At 44.8% G+C, this 7,559-nt stretch overlaps 1 pseudogene; it reads left to right on the top strand.

Moving 5' to 3' along the window:
• Positions 1–1,266: 1,266 nt before the first annotated feature.
• Positions 1,267–1,969, top strand: LOC142422441 (mitochondrial import receptor subunit TOM20 homolog pseudogene; annotated as a pseudogene).
• Positions 1,970–7,559: the final 5,590 nt, after the last annotated feature.

Here is a 7,559-nt window from a genome sequence, read left to right as displayed (position 1 = left end):
TATATAAGCCTTGGTCAGAAATAAAAGAGGAGGCACTCTCTCCTCCCTCCCAGTCCTCCGGCTCTCTGCGGGGACCTGGATGCTGAGGGATCATGGCCATCCCAGAGGTGAGCATGGTACCATAGATGTATTTGACTCCTTTATTTTACTCTCCTATCTTCCATGACTTTACTATGATCTTTGTATATCATAACCGTACAATTGTCCCTACAGACCCCCATGAATATTAGAGGCTGGTCTAACTGGCTCTTGGTGGACCTCTAGCCTTCTCTGTTGTCTCTCATCACTCGATGGTCTGGTCATGTTTCCTTCCACAATATAAGGCATATGTCAAGAGGCAGAAGGCAGAAGCTGCGAGGACTTCTGAGTCTAGACTCAGCCCTGTCATAGCATCACTTCTTCCCTCATATTTTCAGTGACAGCAAGTCATAAGGCCAGCCCAAATTCAATCAGCCACATCCACCTCTGAGGCCCTAAAGAGAAGAATGTGGATTTTGTGTATCAGAGTGTCCTGTCCTGCTCCAACACTATAAATATAAATTTGTATTACATTTTTAAAGTTTACATAGCAATTTTTTTTAATTCACCAATTCCTATGCATCTGAAAACTGGACACTGTGTAAGAAAACTGGAGAAGAACTGATGCATTTGAATTATGGTGTTGGAGAACAATATTGAAAGTATGGCGGCAGTCATCATCTGGTGACATGTGAGCTTAAATCCACTGAGAAGGAAAACACTAGCTCATTTGATTCAAAGAGCGTAAGTAATATAATCCAAGATCAGAGGAGGAATTGTATTAGATCTTAAATTCTGAGCTCTCACTTTGCAGAAGTCTGGATGGCAGGGAAAGAGTAAAATCCATTTGCAGAGCTCCTACTTGGATTAAACCCCTGTCGAACTCCTCAAAGCATCGACTAGGGATTAAATAGCCTTGCCCGCAGAGTGCACTGAAAAGTGGATTATTGCAGATACTATTAGGTTAAAATTTAACATATCATTTGTTTTCCCTTTGACCCCTTTGAAAATTATTCCAGTTGTTATTACCTTCTGCTTTCACTTGGATTGAGATTTTTCAGTTTTATTTTGTTGTTGCTGGAATTTTGGGTATGATTTTCATTATATGAAATTTAAGATAAGTAAATCTATAGAGACAGTAACTGGATTAATAGTTCCTGAGGGTTATGGCAAGGGAGGCTGGGGGGGTAATGGGGAGCTAGTAATAATGGGTATAAGAGTAATGAAAATATCCTAAACTGGGTGCTGTCCCTCACCGGCCGGGAGCAGGGTTTGAGCTGGATCCGTTTGAGCGAAGGTTTCCCCGCTCCATGGCTCCTTCAGGCCTCCTATTCCCCGCTACTCCCCCGCAGGCAACACTCCCAAGCTAAGGAGAAACATGGTGGGGCGGAACAGCGCCATCGTCGCCGGTGTATGCGGGGCCCTTTTCATCGGGTACTGCATTTACTTCGACCGCAAGAGACGGAGTGACCCCAATTTCAAGAACAGGCTGCGAGAGCGAAGAAAGAAACAGAAGCTTGCCAAGGAGAGAGCTGGGCTTTCCAAGTTACCAGATCTTAAAGATGCTGAAGCTGTTCAGAAATTCTTCCTTTAAGAGATTCAGCTTGGTGGAGAGTTACTAGCTCAAGGTGATTACGAGAAGGGTGTGGACCATCTGACAAATGCAATTGCTGTGTGTGGGCAGTCACAGCAGTTACTACAGGTGTTGCAGCAAACTCTTCCGCCACCCGTTTTCCAGATGCTGCTGACTAAGCTCCCAACAATTAGTCAGAGAATTGTAAGTGCTCAGAGCTTGGCTGAAGATGACGTGGAATGAGGAACAAATGTCAACAATAAAATACTAATTAAAGTTACATTTAAAATTCTGAAGTTGGAAAATAAGCAGCTTTGGGGATATAAGGACAAATAGATGCTTGCTGTGACTATGTGCTATACCGAAATATAATGAAGTTAATTTAAAAAAAAAAAGAAAATATCCTAAACTGATGAAAAGTTTACATAACCCTTTCAGTACATTTAAACTATTTTTTTTAAAGAAAGAAAATATTGTAGACTACAAGATAAACAAACAAATTGGTCTTGAAGGAAATGCAGCTGGAATGCTCCTGAGAATCAGGATGAGGAGATTTCGTGTCCCACACTTCAGGCATGTTAGCAGGAGAGACCAGTCCCTGGGAAAGGATTTCATACTTGGGAAAGGTCCGCAAGAAGACCCTCAACAAGCTGGATGGACACAGCAGATGCTAGAATGCACTCCAAAATAACAATTCTGAGGATGACACGGGACTGGGTGGTGTGAACTCGCTGGCACCTAACAGATAGTAAATAATAATCGTTTCAGGGAGAAACTCTTCCTCAGCACAATTACCACCTGAAACAAAAAGGGCAGCATTTGCCCCAAAACAGAGCTCAGCCGGCAGGAGGGGACAGGGAAGGAGGATGGAAACAAAACCCAGGAGGAAGTAGAAAGAGTGCTGCTACGTTGAGGGGCTGCAGCCAAAGTAAAAAAGAAAATGTATATGGATTGTTGACTAATCCGCTCTCTCCACTTTCACCCAAAGGACACTAAAGAAAAAGTAAGGCCAACAGCAAAAGCCCAGCTCCAACCTCAGCTTCACAGTCCAGGTCCTCCGATTAATCAGAAACCAATCTTTTTCATTGGATTCATCCTGTGCAGGCCCCTCACTTCCTAACAGCTCAAGAAAAACAACCCAGTCATCGAGAGAAACTTCATGCTGAGGCTGTAGATTTTCATTTCCTAATTTCCTCTACGAATTCTGTAACTTCTTAAGTTTCCCCAAACCCCCAAACTTGAACTTGCACTAATTGGCAACCAATTTCCGCTTCTTGGTAAAGACCGCTCTGTTTACATTGAGTATCCAATCACATTCTGTTACATAAGTGTCCAGTGGTCACATTTCCTCTTTGTGTGGTACAAACAATTTAGCAAACAATTGAGCTGCTTCTACATAGCAACCGAATCCTTGCAGAAGTCCTCGTCACGGTCCTGCACAGCCAGGGTCGAGGCAGAGGAGGTTAGGGGTTGAGAGACCACAATTCACCATCTGCTTTCAAAGGAAGTATCTCTGAGTCTCTGGATTTTACATCATTTTGATATTTGAAATCTTCTGTCCTTTTTTGGTATTTTCCAAAACTTTATAATAATCACGTTACCCACTCAGTTTCTCCAACATTCTATCAAGGGTAAAAAGTTCTTTAGGCAAACTGACCATCCCCCCTTTCGAGACAGACACTGAAGTCCAGAGTGGTTAGCCTGAGACAAGGTACTCCGTGGCATGGCCATATGCTCACGTCTCGCCTTCATGTATCTTGTCCAAGGAGCAGACTCTGAAGCAAGGACTCAAGTGCAAGTAGTTTGTGAGGCAGGTGATCCCAGGAGACACTAATAGGTGAGGAGAATCATCCGTCAGGAAAGTGAAGGCAGCCGAGCAAGGTATGTTGTCAAAGGAATTACCAGTGAGAGAATGGAGGCTTGTCCTGCCAGGAGTTCTGGGAGCCAGTATAGAATGCACATCCAAGGGTCCCCACCTTCCCAGAGGAGAGAGGGAGCCACCATGTAACTTTGAGAACTAAGGTACACCTGGCCCAAGCCATGGTATTTTCCATTACTTCATAGACATATGGAAGTTGGATATCAACTAAGAAAGGCTGAAGCAGAACTGATGCACCTGAACTGTGATGCTGGCGAAGAAGACTGAAAGTACCCATGGACTGCTCCAAGGATAAACAGGTCTGTCTTGGAAGAAGTATGCCTGGAATGATCCTTCGGGACAAGAATGGAGAGCCTTCATCTTACATGCTTTGGACATGTTGTCAGGAGAGACCAGTCCCTGAAGAAGGACATCATGCTGGGTAAAGTAGAGGGCCAGCAAAGAGGGGACGGCCCTCAGCAAGATGGATTGACGCCCCGGCTGCAGCAATGGACTCAGGCATAGGAACAGTTGTGTGGATGCGCAGGGCGGGCAGGGATTTGTTCCCTATGGGTTGGAACCAACTCGATGGTACCCAACAACACCAACAAACTCCCAGGGTGGGGGTCATTCCGAAGCAGTCTAGCCTCTCACATGTTTGGGTGAAGTTGGCTCTGGCATCAGGAGAAGGCCTGGGGTGAGTGGAACTGTGGGAGACAACCATCGTGCTTGGTCCAGGTATGAAGGATCAGGAGAGACCTAACTTGTGAACATGGAGGACTGGCATGTTTTGAACTACCGCAAACCTCAAGCAGTAGGGTTATGAAGTCCCAGTTGATGGCTTTAGAAAGCCTTGTTCATGTTAATGGATTATTTCCAGGAAAACATTTGTAACAAGCAGCACATGATGTTGAGCCGGATTCTTTGGTCGCAACTGAGAAACCTCAGTTCAATTCAGTGCCAACACATGTGATCTTAATTCCGGGTATAAATAGGAAGGGCAGTACACACTTTTTACCATTCATCCATCCAAAGTGAGTGTAAATTTTGTCATTGGTCCACTCAGATGGTGGTACTTTTTCAGAGAATTTGCACAAAAACACCTGGGATTGTTCATTTTATGTCAGGTTTGCTAGGCTAGGGTGCCAGGTTGTTTGATCAAACCAGGTTTTGAACCAGCTCTTTCCAGTACAGTCATGTTGGAATGGATTCAACTTTGTAAAATGAGGGCCAGCCAGGACAATAAGAACAGAGAAAATGACCGATTGAGGCCCTGCAAGCAACTTAATCTCCATCTCAAAAATCAGGGTAGTCTAGCTGTTATATGGCAACCAGAGCTCTTGATCAACACCGTCTGAAGTAAGTGGCTCACTCAAAAGATGGCCAGTGACCAAACTTTATTAGATGTGTATCCATCTCCACAGCCCTGCCAGTGTGAAGTCCTACATCAAGCTCTTGAGAGGGCTCACTACATGGTTTTCAAGTCTCCCATTCCAGGGCTCTGACCTGGAATTTTTCTCATCTTGATTATTGTTCCATTTCACTCAAATTTTTAAAATTGTGGTATGTTCCAGTTTCACTTGTCAGCCATGACTGGACCACTTTCAACCAATTTGAAGCCTTGGATATGAGCCATAAGCCATTAATGTTCTGTAACAACAAGGTCAGCAGGTTGAAACCACCATGAGAAACATGGGGCTTTCTAGTCCCATAAAGAGTTACAGTCTCGGAAACTCACAGGGGGCAGGTCTACCTTGTCTTATAGGGTCTTTGTGAGTTGACCAACATTGATGTTGGTTTGGTTTGGGTTCTATTCTGGATTCTATATGCTTGTGGCTATAATTTCATTGTGAAAGGAGTTCTCTACTATAGCAATGGACAGGATTAGGGTGGGACTACGACCTGCCATTAGTAAAGGGTTTGAACCAAGCCACAGCTGTTTCCTTGGAGGCATCTTTACACACAACCTTAGAAGAGCACAGGTGTGAGAAATGAGCTGGAGGTCCATCCTTTAAGGCTAAAGCCCTGAACATCAGTAGCATTACCATGGGTGTGATAGGTAGGTTTATGTGGGTTTACAGTTTGATCGGAGGGCAAAGAGATAGATGGATCTGCAAGCCCCACCTCTCTCTCTTGCTCTCTGGTGATTGCACCAGCATGCAGTTGCCTTAGCTAGTTCTCTGCCTTAACTTGTGAGTTCCTCTACCCATGGGACACCCAACCCATGGATCATGGCGCTAGAACTTGAGGTTCCTTCAAGACCTGCTTCACCATGCTGCTAGTGCATACATTACTTGAGCTTGGGACTGTCGGATCTTGCCGCTGGCTGACTGTTGGTGACCTACCCTGCTGTTTGCTGCCTGTGGTCGGACTGCCTGCATTGCTCTATGAAGACTCAGATGTCTGCTCCCTTGACCTTGGACCCACCAGCCCTTGTGAGTTGAAGGACTTCTAGTACATGAACTGTGACTAATTAGATGTTAGCTGTTATATTCCTTCGTGGTGTGTGTGTGTGTGTGTGTGTGTGTGTGTGTGTGTGTGAAATTATAAGTGTCCTGTTGTGTTTCTCTAGAGAACCCTGTCTAACACAATGGGTTTTGTGATGAAAATTGGTTTGTCGTGATTCCAATGCCCCTGTTGGAGATTATCATCACAGTGACCATATAGGACAGGGTAAAACTGCCCCTGAGTTTCCAAGACGGTAACTGTCTACAGCAGTAGAAGTCTTTCTCCTGCGGAATGGCTGGTGATTTTCGACTGGGGGAATCTTGAAGTCAGCAGCCCAGTGGGTAACCACTAGGGCTCCTGGGTCAGAATAGGCTGAATGGCAGTGAGTTTGGCTTTTGGTTTGGTTGGAGATTATAAGCCATAGGGAAGGATAGGGTACATCTGAGCAGGGAAATACATGCAAATTAAAACAACAATGAAGTACATTTTGTAGTCACAGGATTGGCAAATGTTTTCAATGCAAATGCGGGAATGGCATGGAATCAGAAATCAGGCCATCTTACATTGGAATAATTTTAGTAGGGAGCAATGTTGCAATGCTTTGTAAAGTTGGTGTGTACATAATCTCATCTGGGACACACTTCTAGGGGCATATCTAAGCAAAGTCCTTGCATGTGTGGTCAGCTCTGTTCCCTGCAGCTTTGTGGAGAGTGAAAGTGGGACTCAACCTAAATGCCCATCAGCAACAAAATGGATCAACGAAGAGCTCTGCAAACAGAGAAATACTACTAGTAAATTACAGTCAAAAGGACTGAATGAATCAGTGCTACATTTCCCAGTCTGGATAACTATCACCAAACATCATGGCGGATTAGAAGACCAACTTTCAAAAGTCCACGTAAAATACAGTAACCTTTTGCGGTAGACAAAATAATGGGCCCTGAGAAGCTGTCCACCTCCTGTTCTCTGGAACCTGGGGCTATGTTTCTTTATATAACAACAGGTATTTTTCAAATGAGATTCAATGAAGGGCCTTGAGATGGAGAGATTATTCTCTATTATCTGTGTAGGTCCAAAGTATTCACAAAGATCCTTACAGGAGGGAGGCAGGACCCTCATAGTTAGAGAGGGCCTATCAGTGAAGGCATGAAGCTATGAGGCTGTGCAAGTTAGAATGGAACTTCCAGAATAAGATGGACTAGAGAGAAAGGCCTGGCAATCTACTCCCCCAAATCAGTTGATAGAAACCTCGTAGAGCACATGGTTTGGGTCCATTGTATATGAGATCTCCATGAATGGGGAGAGGGGCCAAGGAGGATGATTTGATGGGCAGTGAACAACAGTAACATTTCCCATTCCCCCAAGCTCATCTACCCTGCTTTGGTCTAGGACGTTCCATGGACTCATCAATGAGCTCCCGTCTCTTGGCTTTCCTGGGGTTCATGCAATAAGTAGCACCAGCAAGATCTGAAGACTGAGGTCAGGAATCAACTCCTTCCCCACTCCCTACCTTGCTAGAGCTGCCCTGTTGACTGGCTAGATAGCCCACTCCCAGGGTTGCAGGTTTTTCTGGGGTCCCTAGCTTCTGCCTCCTCTTGCCTCTCCCAAAATAGGGATGGTAATTGCTCCAAGGTACCTCATTGTTCTTTGCTGAGTTCCCCT

Source organism: Tenrec ecaudatus, chromosome 12 (assembly GCF_050624435.1).
Source record: "Tenrec ecaudatus isolate mTenEca1 chromosome 12, mTenEca1.hap1, whole genome shotgun sequence".
NCBI lineage: Eukaryota > Metazoa > Chordata > Mammalia > Afrosoricida > Tenrecidae > Tenrec > Tenrec ecaudatus.
Note: the sequence above shows the minus strand (reverse complement) of the source record. Positions and strands in the feature narration are given on the sequence as shown.